The 22,356-nt window shown below is 38.8% G+C and overlaps 1 protein-coding gene across 1 annotated transcript in view; it reads right to left on the reverse strand.

Annotated features, from left to right (window-relative positions):
- TENM3 (teneurin transmembrane protein 3) overlaps nt 1-22,356 on the reverse strand; it is a 1,257,915-nt gene that overhangs the window by 368,918 nt on the left and 866,641 nt on the right. The gene's annotated exons all lie outside the window — the stretch shown is intronic.

The following is a 22,356-nucleotide window of genomic DNA, read 5'->3' on the forward strand; positions in this document are numbered from 1 at the left end:
AGGCAATCTTTTTTTTTTTTTTTTAAAGCCTAGCTATCCATTGATAAATAAGCACCTTTATGGCATTATAAAATTTTGGCAATATAAAAATTTGCATGGCTTCAGAAGCGTTTTATGGCAGAGGAACGCATTTGCATGACAAATCGTTTTTACACAGACAAAAAAGGAAGACTGAGCTTGGAGATGAGGGATGTTTTACCACAAGCATTTAAGAAGATAGCTTAAAACAGTTTCTTCCTAACCACAGTGGGATTAATTTCCCAGGGTAACTGCCTACAACAAAGACCGACTTGCAAAACTGGCATTTAAATCTGACCTTCACCTGATGGTAATCCAGGAGGATGAGCTCCAGCCCGAACCCAGGAATTCCAGAAGGGCCACTCTGGCCCCTGAGGTCACGGTTGGGAAGATTTGGGCTAGCCGGTTTGGAGCGAGTTAAGTTGCAAATCAAGAATTCAATGTTCCCTGCTGATTAGAAAGAGCTTTGATTGTTTCTTCTGCCTTTTTTTGCATAGCTCTTTTCATTCTATTTTCTTTTGTTTTAAAAGAATCCTAATAAGCATAAAAATAGACCTGATCCATATGAATGTGAGAGCAGAAATCTGAGTTTTCTTTGATTCTTTCAGATTGTCACATTTTGGCCTTCTTGCTTGCCCTCAGTGCACTGAAGAGGAAGATAGTTATGGCCAGAGGCTAAACGTTTACTAACAGAAGTTCTTTTGGAACTGTTCAGAGAATATACAGCAATGAATCGGAACCAAGACCAGATAGCTCTCATTTAGTTCATGTTTCAAAGCCATCCATAAAGCACGTAAGAAGGGGGGACACTGTGATCTAGAAGGGTGATTCTCTTGTGCCAGGGCTCATGTGTCTTCCTGACGTGACCACAAGCTGAAGTAAGTGACAATGTATAATCCTTCATCTCTCTAGGCTGTCCCTTGCTTTGGGAATAGTACGTTCTCGAACTACTTTTTCTCAGGGTGGTTGGCCTCAAGGAGACCATGAAATAATGAAGGATGATGATAATGAAGGTGAAAATGACGATGGGTGAGGATACACTGGCTCACAGAAATTTGGAACTGACGTAGTCTCACAGTGAAACTTCCCTTCGGGAGTATCACTTCTCTGCATGCATTTCAGAATTACCTTCGGAAAGCTGTTCTACAAGCTGTTCAGTGATGAGACCTTTTCAATCTCTGGAAGAACTAGATTCACTTCGATGGTGCTATATATTATACATATATATATATATATATATATATATTTTTTTTTTTTTTTTTTTTTTGGTCTTGCACTTATGTCAATTCCTGGCCGTGAGGACAACGTACAGGCTAAGCAACTGGCTTCCAGAATGGACTGATGGAGGATATAAGAAAACTCCTCATCTGTTCACACTGATGTGCCTTCTCAGTGGGTCTAATAAAAAACAATTTCAAACTGTCCATTTATCATTGGTTTGCTGGTATGGCTCTAACCCAGCACGTCTTTGTAACAGTCACTACCTGGGACATACCTATGGTTTGGTATATATCCATTTATCAATCCTCACATGAATGTTAGTGTGATACAATCCTATCCACAAGATGCTGCCCCCAAAGCAGCCACCGGGAAACTAAATTTTCCTTTAATTGCTCTGAGCCTAACCTCTTGCAACTGATTTATCTCAGTAAGGCTTACCATGGAATAATTGTACGTATGCTCCACTTTTTAAGTTTATAATGGCTCTAGCAACTTCCAGGCAAAACTCATCATTTCACAGAAAAGTCCCGGAGGTCATGCCTCCCAAATTAGGGGCCATATGTGGCAATAATAAATCTTCACCCGTATAGTATATGTGTACGTTTGAGAAAGAGAGAGGTCTGTATGCATGGACTATTCTGCATGGGTGTCTGGGTTTGAGTAGATAGTATACAAGTCACAGTGCCTGAACCAAGTCAAATGCAGTCCATTTCCTAGACACAAAAATTAATGTAATGAAAATTTCAGCCATCTTAGAACTGGAGAACAAACCACCAAATTTGTGAGATTTAGAAATCCATCCAAAATAGAATACTGCATAGCAAACTGGGCAACAATATAGCAATCAGGTAGACTTGCCCAAATCCCATTTCTACCATTTCCTAGATGGATACAACTGGATACATTTCTTAACTTTTCCATCTGTCAATTTTCTTCTCTGAAAAATGTGGATAATAATAGTATTTACTTCAGAGGCTTTATGTAAAAAGTTAAATATTTAGCATAGAGCCAGCACAACGGGCTCAGGAAGTACAATTTGCTGATGGTTACTATGAATAATAACAATCTTAAATACATAAACACATTCATACATAGAAGGTCCTCGTAATTCAGAATTTTCAGCACTGAAGACAAATTTTCTAAAAGCGTTTTTAAGAAATCATCTTCTGGGGCGCCTGGGTGGCTCATTTGGTTAAGCGACTGCCTTCGGCTCAGGTCATGATCCCGGAGTCCCGGGATCGAGTCCCACATCGGGCTCCCGGCTCAGCAGGGAGCCTGCTTCTCCCTCTGACCTTCTCCCCTCTCATGCTGTTTCTCTCTCTCTCTCTCTCTCTCTCTCTCAAATAAATAAATAAAATCTTTTAAAAAAAAAGAAATCATCTTCTGTATATAATCTCCTTGTCACTTCCATGCCTACCCCCTGAGGACCAATGTGGTACAGATGTGTGGACTGAGATACTTGCCCTATCACTCTTAGGACTTGCCTCGGATTTCCACTCTTTGAATTCTTATGTCCTCAGCTCCTGTCTTCCCCTGGGTCCCCCACACGCAAACTAGGTCATAGAATCCTATCACTATCCCCAACAATCATTCAGGTTTGATTACCTCTGTGTTTGTGGACCCCTAACAAATTCTAGAAGCCTGCTTTCCAGATCAGCACAGAACATGATGAATTCTAGGCTTCAACAGATAATGCTTGCTGGAGAACCAGCTCTATGGCATTGTTTTCTATCTCCTTGACACGTTATCTCTGCTTGTTACTCGAAAAGAAAAGTGACAGGGCTCCTAAAAGGAATGCCCAGCTTTCTGGACCATCTACTGCAATCCCAGCATCCTACACATTTGGATTGAAACGTTTTCCAACTTTTTTGATCTGCTTTTGTTCACCGCTATTTCTGAAAACATCTGTTCCCAAGGCAGATCTTAGAGCATATTTTTGTTTTTATGCTAGCACCTGCACGAATAAGTGTTTTGGAAATAATAGTATCGTAATTCATTTTTATTACAATGTAGGGCCAAATTATGGTTCCCCCCCTCAAATTAGGAATATTAAAAACCATGTACATACACATCTTCAGGCATAAATTCAACTTTTTAAATGTAAATCTTCATTTTGGAGAGACATACAGCTGTCAAACATTGAGTTAAAACATGAACAGTGTGCTCGGTCATCTAGATTTCTAGAGCTATGTTAAAAAACATAAACAAAACATTAAAATGATTGACTCTATCTGGCTTTTCCTTTGGGTCCGTCCGAGAGCATGGATTTTAATTCTTTACTAAACTTGTGTGAAAATATATAACTATCATTTAGAAAAAAAAAAAAAACTTTTTCTTCCTGATACCTATTTTTATCTTTGCTTCTTCATCCTCAAGGATGCCAATGTGACAATTTTTTCCCCTCAACGTAGTTTTTAGGCCTTAATGAGATAATAAGTCCCTTTCTGGCACTGATTATTTTTAGCTACAGGATACTATATTTTATGAATGTGTTTTCTATCATTGGCCTACACACCGATTATTAGTTAGCAACCTACAAAAAAACGAATGCAAGCAAAATACAAACAAAAATATGCAATGTAAAAATATACCACTCACAATAGTAGAAGGATGGGGTAAGGTTTCACATTGGTGATAATAGTTTTTATGTTTATCAGGATATCAATGTTACAAATTATGGATCGATGAGAAAACTGAAGATTTATTCGCTATTGTTGTTTTCCATTCTGCACAGTATATTGGAGCTTCACTACCTCAGAATTAAGTATTTTGTCATTCAGATTAACAATATGCCGAGTGACAAAATTTTGATCAAAACATAATATTGATGTAGACAGGACTGCAGACAAGGTATTACTGTAAGATTAAAAAATTGGATTGCAGGCTTAGGTACTTCTTGATTAATATAATCATTTCCATGTTATTAGTATGGAAGGACACTTATTACAACAGGCTTTGCCTAACTGTATAGACAAATTCATTATTTTACAGCAAATTCTATCTAGAAACAATTTTGTTACAGTTACTTGGGGAAATCAGTTGTGACCTTAGAAACAGAACTGACTTGGTCACATGCATATCTTCAGTAATCTGATTTAAATCAAGAGTTATTAACCTCAACTGAACTCAGGAGTAAAATCTCATAAATACCCTGAAAAATTGTAGTGAATCAGAAGAAATGTTAAACTGAAATAAAAACAATCATTGAGACAGCCAGATCATGAAAAATTGCTTGATTCGAAGAATTTTAAAGGTTAGAGCTCTATTAGAGGTTTTTAAAAAAAGAAAGAAGTATGAGAGGAAAAATACAAGGAAGAAAAGAGATTAATATGCTTGCTGCCTCCTTTTTGTTTTATTACGCCCCCCCCTCTTTTTTTTTTCTGAGAGGTTACCGTTTTTGCAGCTGGTCAGAAATATCACATTCCTTGATGTCTCAGAAGGTTTCCTGTGACCAAGCTTGACCATGCTTTAACTTGAATAACATATCATGCAGCTGTTGAAAATAAAAACACATTGTGGCTATGTGAATGGAGACCCAATAAGAGAGAGGCAACATCTCTGGGGGTGGGAGTGGAGACTGCCCATTTCCTAAAATACTCGATTTTCACAAATATGGCAACTAACTGTAGGGATTCTGAGACATAGGCTTCAGGTGCCTTTTAGTTGAGACGATTTCTTGGTACATTTGCAAGTACTGTTAAAAGTTTTATTTTTAATTAATTTCACATATGGTATGTTGGGGAGGTGGGGGATTGGATTTATTATAAGGTGTCTCAGGATGACGTGCATGCCACACAACTCCTTTTAAATGACTACAAGTAACTAGCATAGCTGTGCTATATAACATGGAGAGGAAAAAGTACATCAGATATGATTAAAAAACTTGTATCTAAATTATATGTCAATTTTTACCTTGAGATAATTTTTTTAAGATTTTATTTTGAAGTAATCTCTACACCCAAGGGGGGGACTTGAACCTACATCCCCAAAATCAAGAGTCACATGCTGCACCCTCTGAGCCAGCCAGGCATCCCATCTTGAAATAATTTTTAAAAATTTCAATAAGTAATACTTTATTTTATCTTGATGTATTTTAAGTTTTTTCTGTTTTTTGATATACTGGCAACCTGCTATACTTAAAATACTTGTACATGATTGTTTATTCACTGTCATATATGAAAATAGGTAAATGATTCCTCTATGCTAATGAACCTTACTTTACATTAGTTTAAAATTTTTATGGGCAATTTTTTTTTGTTTCCATCTTTGTCTGTTTTTCTTTTCACGCCAAATGAATACATGAATATATGAAAGTTGATTTCTAGTAAAAAATGTTCAAACCTGGCTGCCAGTCAAAGTGTTCATGTATAACATAATAGATGTATATTAGTCCCTTCCAATTTCAGAGCAAAATAATTTCTGAGTACTAATTTTGGTCATAACATTATATGTTTCTTAAAGACACGAAAGTCAAACTGACTTCCTTCCTACTGCCAAAAAATCTATAGCACATTTCCAACATTTGAAATGCTACAGTCTCTTTTGGAATCAAAGACAACAGTGCCAGAATGATGAGACAACCAAGCATTCAAATGTGCCATGAGGCTTGAAAATCGCTGTGGTCAGAAAGCACTGTTAAAAGAAACAAGGAAAAGCTGACCTTTCTTCTCCCTCCTGTTAAAGATCCATCTGAAATCCATAGGCTTGTGGGGAAAAAAATAGACGTAATGGGCATAAAAATATTTTAAAAATGTTATGCTGATTAATAGAATGTCACCAATTAGAGTTCAAGGCAGGAAATTTACCCACTGGTTTCAACAGTGACAAAGGTTGAAAACTAGCAAAGTGGCACAAATGAAATCATTGGACACTGTTTTAATCTTTCAGTGCCAGTAATAAAAGATTTTTAAAAAATTAAATGTAAAGCTGAGATTTATTTTATATAGTTTTTTTCTCTATGTGAGTTGGTTCCTACATTTATCAGGTATGTGCGTGTATGTGTGCATGTCTGTGTTGTGAACAATCATTTCATATACTATGTACACATATACTAAGCTTTTAAATAGCTTCACAATAGATCTCTGAGAAATTGTAGAATTTATCTCACACAGTTCTTCAGGTTAGGTCAGTATTATACATGTTCTAAATGAATTACATTTCTCTGCAAGTGCAGAATCAGAATTCCTATTTTAAAGAACCACTTCAAACCATTGTTTCAACCCCCAACTGCTATGGTAGTTTTTGGAAATGTAGTTGCATGCTTTTAAAAAAATAAAGCTCACTTTTCTTTTCTCCCGCACACACATTATAAAATAACTAGATTATTAGGAACCAATTTTTCTGTAAACCATAGTATTTATTCCATACTAGTTAGAAAAATGGTAGATTTCACTGAACTCTCTTCTAAAAGAAATCAAGCTGAGTATCTACCTCCAAATAGATCCCGAGTACTTTGCAAAATTAAATAACATATACAATCAGGGATACATTTTGATAGAAATACAGGTAGGGAAGAGCATGCGCTGTTAGCAAAATAAATCCTGATTTGTGGGGCACCTGGTGGCTCAGTCGTTAAGCATCTGCCTTGGGCTCAGGTCATGATCCCAGAGTCCTGGGTTCGAGCCCCACATCAGGCTCCCTGCTTGGCGGGAAGCCTACTTCTCCCTCTCCCTCTCCCCCTGCTTGTTTTCCTGCTCTCACCCTCTCTCTCTCGATCAAATAAATAAAAAAAACTTAAAAAAGTAAATAAATCCTGATTTACTCTGGTGTGATATCCAAAAAGTCCAATCACCACAATTAGGCACAAAATTTGACTAGGAGTTTCTTAGCAATTAGAGCAAAAATTAAAATAGTTACATGGTTTCCACTTTATAAAAGAAGAAATCAAATTTATTTGCAAAAATAAATTTTTCTAGGAACTAAACTCAGGAAGGAATATATTGAGTTCTGTGTGTATAAAATAATGAGAAAAATCTTCAACTATGATCTTATAGCTTTCATGATTATCTCATTACACTATATACCAATCTTAGTGTGTTTTTGTGCTAATGGAGTAAATTACATTCTCATTGACATTATTACCTACTTGATTTAAGAGATTTATTATAAGCAGGGGTGCACGGGTGGCTCAGTTGGTTGGCGACTGACTCTTGATTTCAATTCAAGTCATGATCTCAGGGTGGTGAGATCAAGCCCAGCAACAAGCCCTGGGTCGGGTTCCATGCTCAGCACAGAGTCTGCTTGAGATTCTTTCTCTCTCCCTCTGCCCCTCCCTCCACTCATGCTCTCTAAATAAATATCTTAAAAACAAAAGAGTGATGTTTATAGGACTGAGTCCCCAACTTGGTTGAAATCTCCTTTAGGACAGGAATGTTCTGGATCTACACCCTGTGCAGTGTTTATTAAATGAGAGATTATTTATCCCTTTCCATTCGGAGCTTGAATTAAATACCTTGAATGGCAGTTTAGCTGGGAATAGAAATCACTTATTTATTTTCTCTGTACCTCAAAAGCATTTTGGGAAAATCTTTCGCTTTTCATTAATGCTCATGAGAGGACTTCTATTTCAGAATTATTCCTTTGGAGATCATCTTTTTTCTCAAGTTACATTAATATTTTTCTCTCTATCTTTAACATTCCATATTTTCTTACCAAAGGTGTCTTTTTTTTTTTTTTCCTGCTCTGCACAGTGTGTGTTCAGTCAGTCCTGAATATTCCTGTCATTTTTCAGTTCTGGAAAATCCTTAGCCACTATCCCTTTGAATGCTGCTTTGCTTCTATTTCATTCATTCTTTTTCTGATATTCCTTTAACTTGACTTTTGTAGCCTATCATTTTATCTTCCATGTTTATTGTTTGCCCTCTCATATTTTTTAATCTTTTTATTTCTCTATGCTCTATTCTGGTTGAATTTCTTCATAGTATCTTCCAGTTCCCTAATTTTTTCTAACTATAATGAAACTAGAATTTATCTTATCTATTTTTTAAATAAAAATTTTATTTTATTTTATTTTAAATAAGTTCCATGCCCAGTGTGGAGCTTGACCTGACCCTGAGATCAAGAGTTGTATGCTCTACTGATTGAGCCAGCCAGGCACCCTGGAATTTATCTTATCTATTAATGTTTTTCATTTTAAGGACCACATCTTTCAGAATTTTTAGTGGGACTTTTTCATATATTCTGCTCTTGTTTCATTTCTATTTTGTTTTCATAGTTTCTTATTCTTCATAGATATTATTCCTTCTCTTACCACTTTGAATATAATAAACATATTTAGTTCAAATTATTTTCATTTCATATGCAGTGAACTCATCCCCCAAACATTAATTTCACTGCTTTCTTGGCATTAATTTTGCTTCTATATTTTGGAATTTTGATTTGCATACTCCTTTGGAAGAGTATTTTATATATTCTCTGACTCTGTCTCTCTTTTTTCATTCATCTCTTTCTGTTTCATGGTATTTTGGTTGCTTTAGCCATTTGTACCCCTGGTCCAGAACCAGATCAGTAACTTGGAGCCTTTGATGTGTCATGCAACTGGAGATATTACACATACGGTCTCCAAGTCAGGGAGTATCTTGGCTCAGGTCTTGACTTGGCTGCATCTGCTCCATCCAGCTACCCCCAGATACTCTGCTTTCCAGGGAGCAATTTATAGAACTTGTTTTCCAGCTTCCTTTCACTACTTTTCAGCTCCAGCTCAGTCCCTGGTTTCAAGCACAGAGGCTGGCTTGGGTCCAGGCCTTTGATGGGGCACTTTTAGCCCCACTCGTTCTGTAGGAGACAGACTCCCGCCTGCTCTGACTGCTTCCTCCCCAAACTCCAGTGGACTCTCGCTTCAGTTTCACTGACTGGTGAATTTCTGTTATTTTTCTCAGCCATAGAGATATTTATCTTGTTTTTGGAGACAGATATGGCTTTAAATTTTTTCCCCTTTTTATATTTTATCAGTTGTGATGTTTAGAATCCAGGAGGCAATAAGGAATATATGAGTGGGTGGAGGGGGGTGTAGTGCCATCTTCACAGGAAATCATTGTCTTCCAAACTACAATGTCAACATATTAATATAATGCACACTGAGGACAGTGTCTCCTGTTGGAGTCTGAATTTTGGAAAAGGAACAGCACCATTCCACTCCCCTCCTTCATTAGTTAAATCAAGGACCCCAGAGCACTTGCCCTGGAATAACCTGAAACATCCGTTTAAAAATGCACCTTCTTGGGCCCCTCTCCAGATTTACCATATGGGAATATCTGAAGGCGGAGTTTGTTTGCGTTTTTAACTGCACTTTAGCTGTTTCCTCCGCAAACTGAAGTTCTGAGTATTAGTGCACACCCAGCAAGCCACTCATTGTAAAATCCTGTTTCTAAGAATCCTCCAGGTGCAGTCAGTCTCCTTTGATCGCAAGACGGACAGTGAAGGTGTGTAACACAACAATCCACTACCTTCTGGACTATAGAGGAAAGTAAACACTTAGTCAAAAACCCTCCACGAAGACCTTAAAAGCAAGAAAAAAGTATTCTAAAATGGTTATCTTGTTAGTTACTATCAAGAAATCACTTGCTGTGTAATCACCATGATGCCTACCTAATGACTGACAAGGCATTGTGAGGTTCGAGAATGAAGAAAGCTATGAGACACAAGCTTTACAGAACGGCTCTTGACCACTGGAACAGGGCTTAGGGATAAGTCCATGTATCAAACTGCTATAGTGGATGGCGACTCACAGCAGGCTAATGCCCCGTTGTACCTCCCTCTGTTACACCTGCCTTTGAGCAAACCGAGGCAATGACAAGGGAAGAAATGTGAATCAAATAAAAATGATGACAAGTGCCAGTCCCAAGCACATTAATGTACAAGTAGAATGGATTTCAAAGAAGAAAGGAGGAAATACTCCAAATATCCTTGAGTTCAAATAGAGCGAATGAGAAATGAATGAGAAATGTTTTCTTTTCTCCCACCAGTCATGCAATATGGTGTACCAAAAAATAAAGGGTGAAACTTATACCTACATATTTCCATAACCTGGGAAAACTTCTCTTGTTCATATCTTCATTTATGTGCTTTTCATTTGTGGTGCTCACTTTTAAAGACAAATTCTCCTTTTGTTCTCTCTCTGCTGTGAACCCCTCCCTCCTTACTGCATCCTAATTTTCATGTGGTGCTGACACTTACAGAGCTTCCAAGTAGGCAGTGAGTCCCATTAATTATAGCAATGTGTTGTAACTGGAGAGTCACAAAATTATTTTACATGAGAAAAAAAAATGCCTTTAAAAACATCTGTGTGGCAACATGCCAGCGGAGAGCCAATCATTAGCAAGGCCCAGCAAAGAGGAACAGTGCGTTTTTCTAAAGACACAGGGAAAGCCGACTCCTGTCTCTCAAGGTTCTGGTGCCTTCCTTCACAGTTGTCATGGGTCTGGACACAAATGCAGTCAAGACTCTGCACCCAGCTAGTTAAAAGTCTTTCCGAGTACGCCGCACCATTTTCAGAACAAGAAAATGCAAGTGTTGCCTGATTAATTGTTACACGCTTGACCGCACTGTCATTATTACCATCTTCATTACTGACATCTTGGTAGCACCCATGACTTTTGGTGTTCTGTATGAGATACTGTAGGGATTTTAAATCGAAGGACACGATCCTTGTGAGCTTAAAATTATAAAACACAATATGGCAATCAGAGAGACGTTTTTGAGGACACGGCAATAACCAGAGAAAACGTCCCCGTTTTTCTGCCTCTTGCGATATTCTCGTTACGGTATTGTCCTCAGGGTAGACTTTGATATATAAAATGGTGAAGCCCCCTCTCTCATCAGTATCTAGGTGACAAATTACCCAGGGTGGCTGAGGCAGAGTCCTCCTCATCCAGCTCTGAAGGGTGAGATGTGACCAACAAGGTCCTACACCAATGCACACATGCAAAGGGATGCAGGTATTTGTACTCTGGAATATCTAGCCCAAGTGCTGGATTTGCTCCCAACAGGGAAAAAGACGGCAGCCAAAGCTCCTGGGGCTATTTCAGTTAAAATGAGACCAGGAGGCCTCTGTTTTGGCTGCTGGGATGAATGAAAATATGCTCCCTGTAACTCAAACTGGAAGAGTTTCTCCTAGAAATTGTATCATAACAGACGTACTGTGTTTCTCATTTTTCTAGGATACTGTGTGCATCCTGAGAGATGATCTCACAGAGATGCCAGGTGCCCCGATCAGATAAGAGCCAGCCTGTGGCTGGGAGACAAGACCAAAAATGTCCTGATGGGGCGACAGAGCTTGTGTGGCAGAGCCCTTCCCTGCACAGAGAAGGTCAGCAGCAAAGCCCATCCATTGTTAAAAGTGGACGTTGCTAGGAGCCACATCTATTTGTCCGGACTCCTTACTTTTTCTGCCTCTCAGTATGGTGTGTTTACCTCATTTGTCAGACTGCCACGGCATCGATGAACCAAGTTTTAGTTATCCAAAACCCCTGCCAGCCGGCCGTGTGTATCTGATTCCTTGAATGGCTTCAGTTATCTGGAACCTACCTCTCTGTGGCTTCGTTGACTTAATCCAAACAAGACTGAGGTTTCACTTCCGTAAACAATGCCCATGCTGCTAACTTTACAGGAAGGAGGCTGCTAAGAGGCATGCAGGTCACCTCATGTGATAGGGTTTTGTTTTTGGGTTTTTTTTTTTTTTTTTTTTTTGAGTATTTCATTGTGAATAACACTGGCCAGGAGACCCGGGTTCCTGGGGAAGAACGCCTCTTCCATGAATGGATGAATTCTATTTCATCCACACTGAGCCCACTGAATTTTCATAAGAAAAGAGGGGAATAGAAAAGATTACTCTTTATTTTAAACTTCTCAACTGGGGAGGCTCAATTTAGTGGTACTCAATGCTAACCATAGCTGGCAGCCTTAGCTTCAATCCCTGCCACCCCATCTCTGCCACGTTCTCATGTCAAGAATCCTTTTGTTTTCTCCTCTTCAAGAAGTATGCAAAGGATAGGTATTTGCAATTGGTCCTGACGTTTTCTCCAGGAGAACACAATCTTTCCAGTCAATGCTCTCTCATACCTTTACCCTAAACTCGCAGGAATATGGCCTATATTTCTGTCTGTATTTTATTTATGGTGTGTGGTCACAGAAGGGAGTGTCTACTAAGGAATTTGGAGGAAGGGGCTCTGGGAGAAATGGTTGATAAATTGGTATCATTTTGGGGAAGAAAAAGTTTAAACAGAACTAAGTTAATATTTATCTCTATTCTTACAATGATTGACTAGCAACAGGACCTGAAAAGGACAGCTCCCTGGTCAATATCATATCTCCTACTACATACACGCTGGGGTGTTAGGTTATAGTCCTGTTTGCCTTTTTCCCATGGTGAGTTGATGATTATACTTCTAGATGGCTCTTACTAAGTCAGTGAGTCAGGATTAAAGATGAGTTCATCTCTGAAGAAAGAAATGACAGGTACATTTGAACTCGGTAGTTCAGGTTTATAAAAATGGGAAGGAGTTTGCTATAAACATTTGAGAAAATCTCAAGGTTATTCATATCAATTACTTGTATATTAATTCTGAAAGGGAATTTTTTAATGCATTGGTATTACCATTCTAGTACTTGATAATACTGCTTGACAAAACAGAAGATCTGGGAATGAAGAATAAGTTTTTTAATATAGCAGAAAGCAGCAGAGGTATTATGGAAAACCAGATCATTTGCTAACAATCTATTATGATGTCTTTTTTAAATGATGCAATATATTTTGAACAAATGTCAATTTCATTATTGAAACTTTTAAAATTCAGAGTCATTCTTTATAGCTTAAAATGTTCCACCCTAAGTGTTCCTTCTTATTGAAGGTCAGGATGTAACAAAATTCATTCATTCATTCACCCAACAAATGTTTAAGGTCCCAGGTCCCAACACCAGTCATTTAGGTTACAATGTTATAAAAAGTAACAAACAATGTGACATTTTCTTTCTTGTGGGAATGACATTATTTAAAAGATCTGAACTACTTACTACTAGCTTTTTCTTCATAGAGGTTTCAAGGGTCACACTTCCCTATAATATGTTATTTTGACATATTTTGATACATTTAGTTGTTAGAAAATGAAGCAGCTGACCCTGAGAATCTCTATTCGTCTTTAAATGGATACATCTGGGTTGTATTAAAATTCAACCAAAAAGGGTAAGATCCAACCTACAAATAAGAAATTAGGTTTCTAAATTGATAACCAACAGTTTATTTATTCCATTTCATATTATTGCATTTATTTTATGTGAAACTGGCTTTTATGTTAGACTTCTATCCACCAGAACTGGATTGAGATATTCACGGAATGAGTATAAAGCAATAAAACTGATTTCCAGAGGCCACACATCAAAAATCCATCCTCTCATTTTATAGCCACGCCATGGATAGAAAGTTACTCAAATCACCTCCTTATAATTCTAATCAGTACAAATGGAATGAAAGCAAACAGCACTCCAGATATAAAGGTTGTCACTCTTTTGTTTCCTGCTGTACATCTAAGTTTGTTTCATTGCTTTCCTTTGTCCTAACAATCTGAAGATAGCAAATCTGCTTGTCACGAACAGGGCAAGAATTAAAAACATCTGAAATGTAATTAATGGAACATCATTTCAGTCTATTTTTGTTAGTGCAAATAGAGACAAAGATTAAAATGTGCTTCTGCAATATTACCTTTTAGCATTAAAACACTGTCTTTGACATTTCTATCTCCATAGGCTCTTGAGGAAGTTACAGTGAATCTGATATCCAGACAATAGTAACAAGTAACCTTTAAAGCGTCTTGTTTTAAAAGTAAGAACGGTGCTTATAAATTATCTGAAAAATCTGACAGCTCTAGAAACTGAGAAAAGAGAATCATGCCCCAGGTATTCAGCCTCCAGGATATGTCAAGTTCCTCGAGGATGGAGATGATGTTTCCCATCCCCCTGGCACCTCCGTAAGTGTCTAGCATAGTGCCAGGCACTCAGCACACATTCTGTCTCTTCCTGCTACATACGTGATGCCCAGCACAGTCTCATCAGTACACAGACAGAACGGGGGTGAGACCATGAAGACAGTCAGTCCTCGAGCTGACCACTCCCTCTCTCACACAGCCTCAACTCTGAGCACAACAGGAGACATTCAGGACGGCTGAGTGAAGTGTGGGACAGAGATCAGGAAGGTCAGCTTCCAGAAAGGAGGCCGGGAGCAGACTTTACCTTCTGAAAAGACCAGGTAAAACGTGGAGCCTATTGGTGGGGAGTTGCGAGTAACTCTGCCTAATCCTCTTTTCAGATCTGGAGGCTGGATTTGATTCCTCATGCAAAAAGCCAGTCAGAAAGGAGTGAAAGTGGTGCCATATTAAAATAAACTTCACCAGGGGCAACTTTCAGCTGCCTTCCTGTTGCTCTCTATTCCATTTATGAGGAGCACTGCCTTCCACGGGCCGGTGTCAGCACCATGACTGGTGATGATGAAGAGCATTCAAGGAGAGGCCAATGATTATGTGCCCCCACCTTGGCCTTGTCCTCAGCTGACAGCACCGTGGCTACATTTCTCAGGCTCCTTTGATGGGGAGCTGTATATTCTAATCAAGGACAAGCTTACATTGATGGGATTTCCGAAGTGTCATCCTGTTTGAATACAATGTAATAGGATGCATTAATTAATAAACGTGCTTTATTTACACGCTGCGGCTTGGGGCCTCTTGAACTCAGAATTCAGACGCAGGAAGCATGTGCCTCACATTAGCAAAGCCTTGACATTTTTAATCAGCCTGGCTGCCCGGCCTACACACACAATGTGTCAACAGGGGAAAGTGGAAATACTAGTCTTTGTAGCTTCCAGTTCTTGGCACTCTGATTAGGCATACGCTGTCAACTCCATTTGTACTTGATCCATTAAAAGAGTCACATCGTGATGTTCCCTTCAAATTCTGGCAAGATTTTCGATGCCTTAGATGTCAGAGTTAGTTTTGCTTCTAATAAAAACTCGAATTTGTTTTTTGAAGTGATGAATTACTTCACTTTGCAGGTGTAGTTTTCATATTCCAAAATAATATTTCTGACCTTGGGAAAGATTTAGATGGAATAGTCTCCTCTTAAGCACTCCTAGATTTTTCACGTTTAGGTTGTGCACTAAAAAACTGTTACGAACTTTGTATCTAACAGTCCTCGTGACATCTTGCTGCCCCGAATAATATAAGGGTTGCGGTTATTCTTATTTTACCCGACGAGAGGGGAAGCAAAGTTTCAGAAAACTTTTTTTTTTTTTATCAGACTGTGTTCATGGTGATTGAAAAAATGGACTAGAAAATTCTGAGCACAAGCCCAAGTTTTTATTCCTAATTAAGAAAATAAACTCTATGTAAAAAGAACCTACTCTTAAAATGTATCGTGTTTTGCAAAGTTATCCTATTGTCCTGTGGGGTAAGAACGTGCCTATCTTGGCAAAGATCTGCCACCACTTCTAGGAAAACAGATGAAAGCTAATCTTTTCTGAAGAATAGATACACTTCAACTTAATTTAGTCCAATGTCCCAACTCCATTTCACTCTCCCATTCATCAGATAGGATGTCCCTAAACTGCCAGACAGTCTTCGAGACAAAACATCCTATGGGGTATACCCTATTCTAGCATTTGTACTTACAGTTAAGATACAGTGCCTAGCGCCTGTGGCAAGTTACAAGGAATGACAGTCAGAGGTCTTCCCAAACAGATGCACAATCTTTTATTTATTACAGACCTTTTTATTGTTAGAGGTGTGCCATCATTATATTTCAAAATAATTCCTTATGCTCTGTTTGAACTATGAAAGTACAGTCATTGTGCCTTTGTAAAAATGTCTTACTGGAGAAATCTTACTCTCGACCGATCAACCTTAGGACTTAAAAGTAGATTTCACTTGACTGAACTGCCATTTTTGCCAAATTGTGTCTGAATGGTAGGAATGGTGGATAGCCTGGCTTCAGAAATGCTCGCGATTACCCTCGGGTCAGAACTTGGGAACAAAATCTAGATGGTGACCAAAGCAGGAATCTAAAAATCTAAAAATAATTTTGAATTAATTGAATTGTGACCAATGACATTTAAGACACACACCGGCTTTGGGACATAAATATATTTCCATCCTGGTTATATGTTTCCTTTCTCAAATCAAATTTGTCAGAGAAATGACCAAAAAAAAAAAAAAATCTATTTCCTTGAAGAAAAAGTTACGGGTTTTTTTTTTGTTTTTGTTTTTTTTTTAAAGATTTTATTTCTTTATGTGTCAGAGAGAAAGAGAGAGAGGGGGGGAGAGAGCACAAGCAGGGGAGCGGCAGGCAGAGGGAGAAGCAGGCTTCCCGCGGAGCAGGGAGCCCGATGCGGGGCTCGATCCCAGGACCCCGGGACCATGACCTGAGCCGAAGGCAGACGCTTAACCGACTGAGCCACTGAGGCGTCCGGAAAAAGTTAGGTTTTAAATAAATTTCCTTTCTCGGGGCTTCATTATCTTTTAAATTATACTCATATATCATATAGCTTACAAAAAATTGAGTTGTCTCACGAAACACTCCTTTGGTTCACCAGAATTTATGAACATAATTTCATAACTCTTTGTGCACGTCGTCATCACAGGATAAGAAAATTCTAGGCAGGTGCAGAAAACAGGAAGTTTTACCCACATCAAAATTCCGATGAAAACCAAACCAACTCCCTCGCCCTTTCAAAAAGGAGGTGAAGTATATTAAATTTTCTTTTAAGCTCACTGGAATATTTTCATTATGTCCACACTGATTTATTTTGGGCCATGGATGTGCACATGTTTATTTTTATGGCTGGTTATGTCTGTGTTGGCCCAGAAAACAGACTACTGTACTAGTGTCAATGTGAAAGCAAAATGCTTTGAAAAGCTGCACCGACTTTGTCTTTACTGTAATAGTAGCCAGTTGGTGTATAAAGTTGTGAGGCATGTGGAACGACCGGACTCCAAACCTGGATGATGAGGAAGTACACACTTTTGCAAAGATGGTATTTTGCCCATTAAGTTAGAAACAATTAAAACAAATGTCTTTCCACCTAGAGTTTTAAATGAAGCAGTTGAGAATAGCACAGCAAAGTCCCCATGCATTTTACTATCCCACAAAGAGTGAGTGAAATGAGCAGCTATTGAGTTCGGAGGTAGAGACTTGCCCGTCACCAGAACTGTGGGCAGCTCTTGAATCACCCTTCACATCGTGTAGGAAATGCTAACAGCTATCTGTGCTCGCTGCTGTCACCTGATTCTCACGTCTCTTCCACCTATGACTTCTGACCACTGTCTTTGTTAATCAGTATCTGTAAACTCTGCTTAGCACAGAGAAGAAGACTTAGAGTGAAGTGGGCTTGTAAAATAGAGTGATCTCCAAGTGGAAATGGTTAACAGTGGGCCACCCTATCCCTTTCCCATCCACTTGCTTTCCCCTTCCTTATTAACTTTCCATCTGTCTGTGGAACTATAATTGATAACAGAATAAAGAAAACAATAAATGTGAATCTTAAGTGAATGACTTTAAAAACTTGAACCCCTAAATAGCAGAGAAACCAACTCTGCTAAGCTTAGTCATTAAAGGAAATCAGGTCTGTGGTCATTTATAACAGATTCATGGAAGAGAAATTCACATTATAAGAGAATCTGTGACACAGTGTCTTACTTAATATTCGTACTCATCTGCAGCCCGGAAAAAAAAAAAAGAAAAAGAAAAAACACAACCAAAAACCATTTTGCTAAAGCAGATGTTGAATGGTCTCAGTGGAAAATGATTGAAGGTTTGCACCATGTAATTATTATAAAATACCACACATCTGGTACAAAGTTTGGCCTTATATCAAAAGTCATTTAGGACAAAATGAGCAAGGAGACTTCTGGCCTCATAAAAGTCTGAGCTTTTAGTTTCTAGAATGATTTCAACTCCAAGTTCTCTCTTTACTAAATAGAATTTATTTCATGAAGAAACAGTAGGTTTCTCCAAACCACCAAACAAATAATTAGGACATTAAGACTGGACAAGTGCAAGCTATTATTTCAAAGAAAATACAGTGACGTAAAATTGTAGGAGGCAATGTGGTTCCATGGGAAAAATACTGAAAGAATGTAGAACACTTACAAATGACCTTTTCATTCATGAAAAGCTAAGGTCTCAAAGGAACTCTGGAATAAGTTGCATACGAGTTTATCACTAATCTATCATCAGGAAAAAACTCCAAGCTGAGAGAGAGCCCTGCTAATGTATTCTGAGTCCACTGGAGCAGAAGCAGGAATGTTCTGGCTGTAATATTTCTCTCCATCGCCACAGCCATCTGCCCGTCATGGGTCACATCCACTATGTGCCATCAGCACAGGGTTGCTCTGCATTTATATTTATCAAAAGTCAAATCTTAAAGCTGCCAAGTCCTTACTTTCTTTCCACCCTGAAAGTGCAATGTGAGTCCTAAATTAACCTGATAAATAAAAATAACAGGCTATTACTCCATAACCCTTTCTCTGTAAACATTTCTCCGAGGAAGCCATGATTTTACAGTGGAAAAAGAAAAACTTTCGGTAACGAAGTAACACTAGTAAGAATGAATCGGAAAACTCCTGGCACTCCCTTAATTAGAAAAACAGAGCTTAAAAAATATGTTTGTTTTGTAAATCATTTTTTTTTGAGATTCATTTCAAATACACGATTTTGCTATTTATTATACTTTGTTAGACTGCTAAATTGTTACAAGTTTATCCATCTTCCGAATTTTATTTTTCTCATCCACAAAGATGTTATATCTTAAAAATAACTTTAAAGTTATATGTAATATGCTAGCTTTACAATATCAACAGTACTTGGAAATAAATGAAATGTGCCTTATTTAGCCAACACACAGTGTTTTATCGATATACAAACAGAAAAATGTCATGTAATGAAATGATTAAGAAAAACATGAGCTTTGTGTCTTAAAGGTTATTCATTTTAGGTTACAGTAATTGATCCCAGTCACTTCAAATGTTTAAAACATTCCAAACCCTCAGCCAAATGTTGAAGAAACAACTCTGCCAGAATTTCAGTAGAGAAAATTTTAGAAGGCTGTTCAAATCCAAAGAAAAGGAAAAATATATATTATTGCTGAAAGTTGTACGTGTGTTCTGCTTTCCAATGAAAACCATAGCCAAATAGGCTTTCATTAAATTGGAACAAGATGACAAATACTAGAGCTGAAAATGCATACAGTAAATTGAAACATTAAACATTACATAAGGTCTCTAATGTGTAACAAAAAAAATTTCGAGACAGAAAATATAAGAAAATATTTTCAATATCTTAACTGCTGTCTCCTCTTTCCCCCAAGACACACAAGTAAAATAGGTAATGGCCTTTGAAACGAAACTTCAGTTTTAAAACAGCAAAGAAGGAATGCTGGTTAATCATAAATTTCACTACCAAGATGCTACAGATATAGGCATATTTACTGTGGTTGCAAACACAGCCTATCTGGAGAGCCTTTTACCTTAGGTGGAGTGACAGACTGTCAGAAGCTTACTCGCCATAAACTTCACCTTCACAACAATAACACGTTGTACATAAAACCTCGGACTGGCAGGCAAGCAGTGATCTTATTGCATCGCAGTTTGGGGTACGTTTTCCATCTTCTATGAAGGTTAGAACAAAAACTGAACAAGTAGTGCATTGTATAGCTCAAATGGGCCATGGCATAATACAGAGATTGCAGGGCAAACTTGTTTTGTCTTAGTCTGTGGGAGCGGATTTGCAGAATGTTCCTCTGACCAGGTAGTTGAAGTATCACCCATCGCTAAGGCCAAGAAAACTTGCAGCTAATTTTCACACGTAAAAAAATATATCCTCGTGAACAAATTGTACTAGTTACATAGCACGCTTTTGACATCGCATGAGGCTAATTCAAAGGGAACCAGTGTGGCCAACATCTGTCCAGGGCTTCCACTCTGAGGCAACACTTGACGTGTTTAGAATTCAGTTAGGAGGCTCTACAAAGAAATAGAGTCTTGGCTATTTTGAAAACAAAACAAAACAAAAAAATGACCAGCTTAAGTATTCCAAAACAGTGTCTGCATTCATACTGACCCCAGATATTTTACCAACAATATTTGCTCATAGAATTCTTAATTTAACTACGGTGTGAATTTGGCATTTGAGGTCCACTAACTCTTTGGGTGCCACTTAGCCCCTAAATTATATGCAATGATTTATAAGCTTACTAGTCAATGCATCCGAGAACTGAAATGGTCCTCCGAAAGCGCACAGGGTAGCTCACTAGCCTGCCAGGTCCTGTATTTATCCATCAGAAGACCAAGTCCGGGACTGGGCAGCATGTAAACATAAGCAGGCAATTAATAAGTACTTGCTGGATTATGCTGAGTGACTTGAAATGAACTGAACTGAATTGAACTGAATGGAATTGAATTGAAGAGCTGGCAACTAACCCATATTAACTCTCAAATGTCAGGCCAAGTCTTTGGACTTTTTTCCACAGAGGACCCAAGGTGTTGTCCCCTTTAAAGAGGCGCTTACCACGTGCTTTCTGGTGATAAGATAATGCCTTCTCTTTTACCCCAAAGAAAGGCACCTAGCTCTGGCCACAGATGTATCTGGTTATCCTGGCTCTTAGCTAAATGCAAACTGAAAATGTAACATTTTGCCTTTCCTCCGGCTTTCCAGTGGCTTTGATAACCACACTTCAAGCATGTAGACAGATTGTATTCAGCTCCTCTTTGCATGTGGCTCGTTCCCAGGAACCCAGCACAGTGAGTAAGTTAGAAAGATCAGCATGAGGCACTTTTGCTTTTCTTGGACCCTCACCTCTCAGAGTCAATCAGGTTGAAGTCAGCCAGCACCACCTGGGCAGTTAGTCAGTCAACAACCTCTAAATGGTCCGCTCCCTGCAGCCCATTCAGTAGCACCACGGAGAGCGGGGACCATACAGAGGAGAGCAGTGATAATTGTCCAGTATTCCCAGTGGCCCCAAGAGAGGGGTGGGTGTCTGGTATGTGTGTCCCTGTCTCTGTCCCTGCATCTCTTCTCTCCTCGGAGCAATAGGCATGCATGTGACCCTATAGCCTAATGCCTGTCCCGGATCTGGAATCAATCTCACCCTTGGTAAGAAGGAGCTCAATGTGCTCTAGTTTAATATGGAAAGGATTCAGTGACACATGCCCTCCATGCTAGGGCCGACCTGGAGTTTCATTTTCTACTAAATGGGCTTCTGCTTCTCTCCTGAGACGAAGGGTCCCTGTAAGTAGAGTCACTTTATTTGAATTTCTATTTTCACAGGCTGGCCAGGGCACCAGTGTCTCCAGGACTGAAAGTCCTTCTCTTAATATGGAATGCCAGATGTCCCTGAAACAGAGAACAAAAGCCTGCTCACATGGATTGCCTTATGTAAAAAAAAAAAAAAAAAAACCTAAAGGAAATCACAGCTGGGCCTGGCATAGAGATCCATTTCCTAATTATGAACCCGCAGAAAAAGGACAGCACTAATTTGGAGCAGTGGTTCTCAAAGTGTGGTCCCCAGAGCAGTGGTGACAGCAGATTCTCAGCTTCTCTACCCCAGACCCTTCAAGTTGGAGACTTGGGGGATGGGTCTGGGTTTTAACAGCCCCTCCAGGTGATTCACATGCTCACTGAAGTTTGAGTACATCAATGTAGGGTTATGATTTTGTGAGGAACTCCAACTCCACTGCTTGCTTCAGTAAATTCTGAGCAAGTGCCATTCTAACCTTCCGCAACCTTGGACAACTCATCTATAAAGTGGGATAAAATGTCCATCATAGGGTTGGTACAAATGCTTCGTATGATTCACACAGTCAGAACTCAACTCCATTCTCTACTCCTAGACTCTCCATTCATTGCCTTGTCCTGATCAGTCCCCATTATCTCGTGTTTGATTTTTTTTTTTTTATGTCAAAACTGCTTGTTAACTGTCTTCATATTCTGCTCACATTGTCTTTCTTGGATCGAGTCAGGGTCTCGGTGGGTCTTGTTTCTGGTCTACATCCTTCTAGGTTTTCCCCTGCCTTACACAGCTCACCTCTCCATTCTTAATTCATAACACATAATGATGTGTGCAGTTGTGTTTGAGTATACATG

Source organism: Zalophus californianus, chromosome 2 (assembly GCF_009762305.2).
Source record: "Zalophus californianus isolate mZalCal1 chromosome 2, mZalCal1.pri.v2, whole genome shotgun sequence".
Classification (NCBI taxonomy): Eukaryota; Metazoa; Chordata; class Mammalia; order Carnivora; family Otariidae; genus Zalophus; species Zalophus californianus.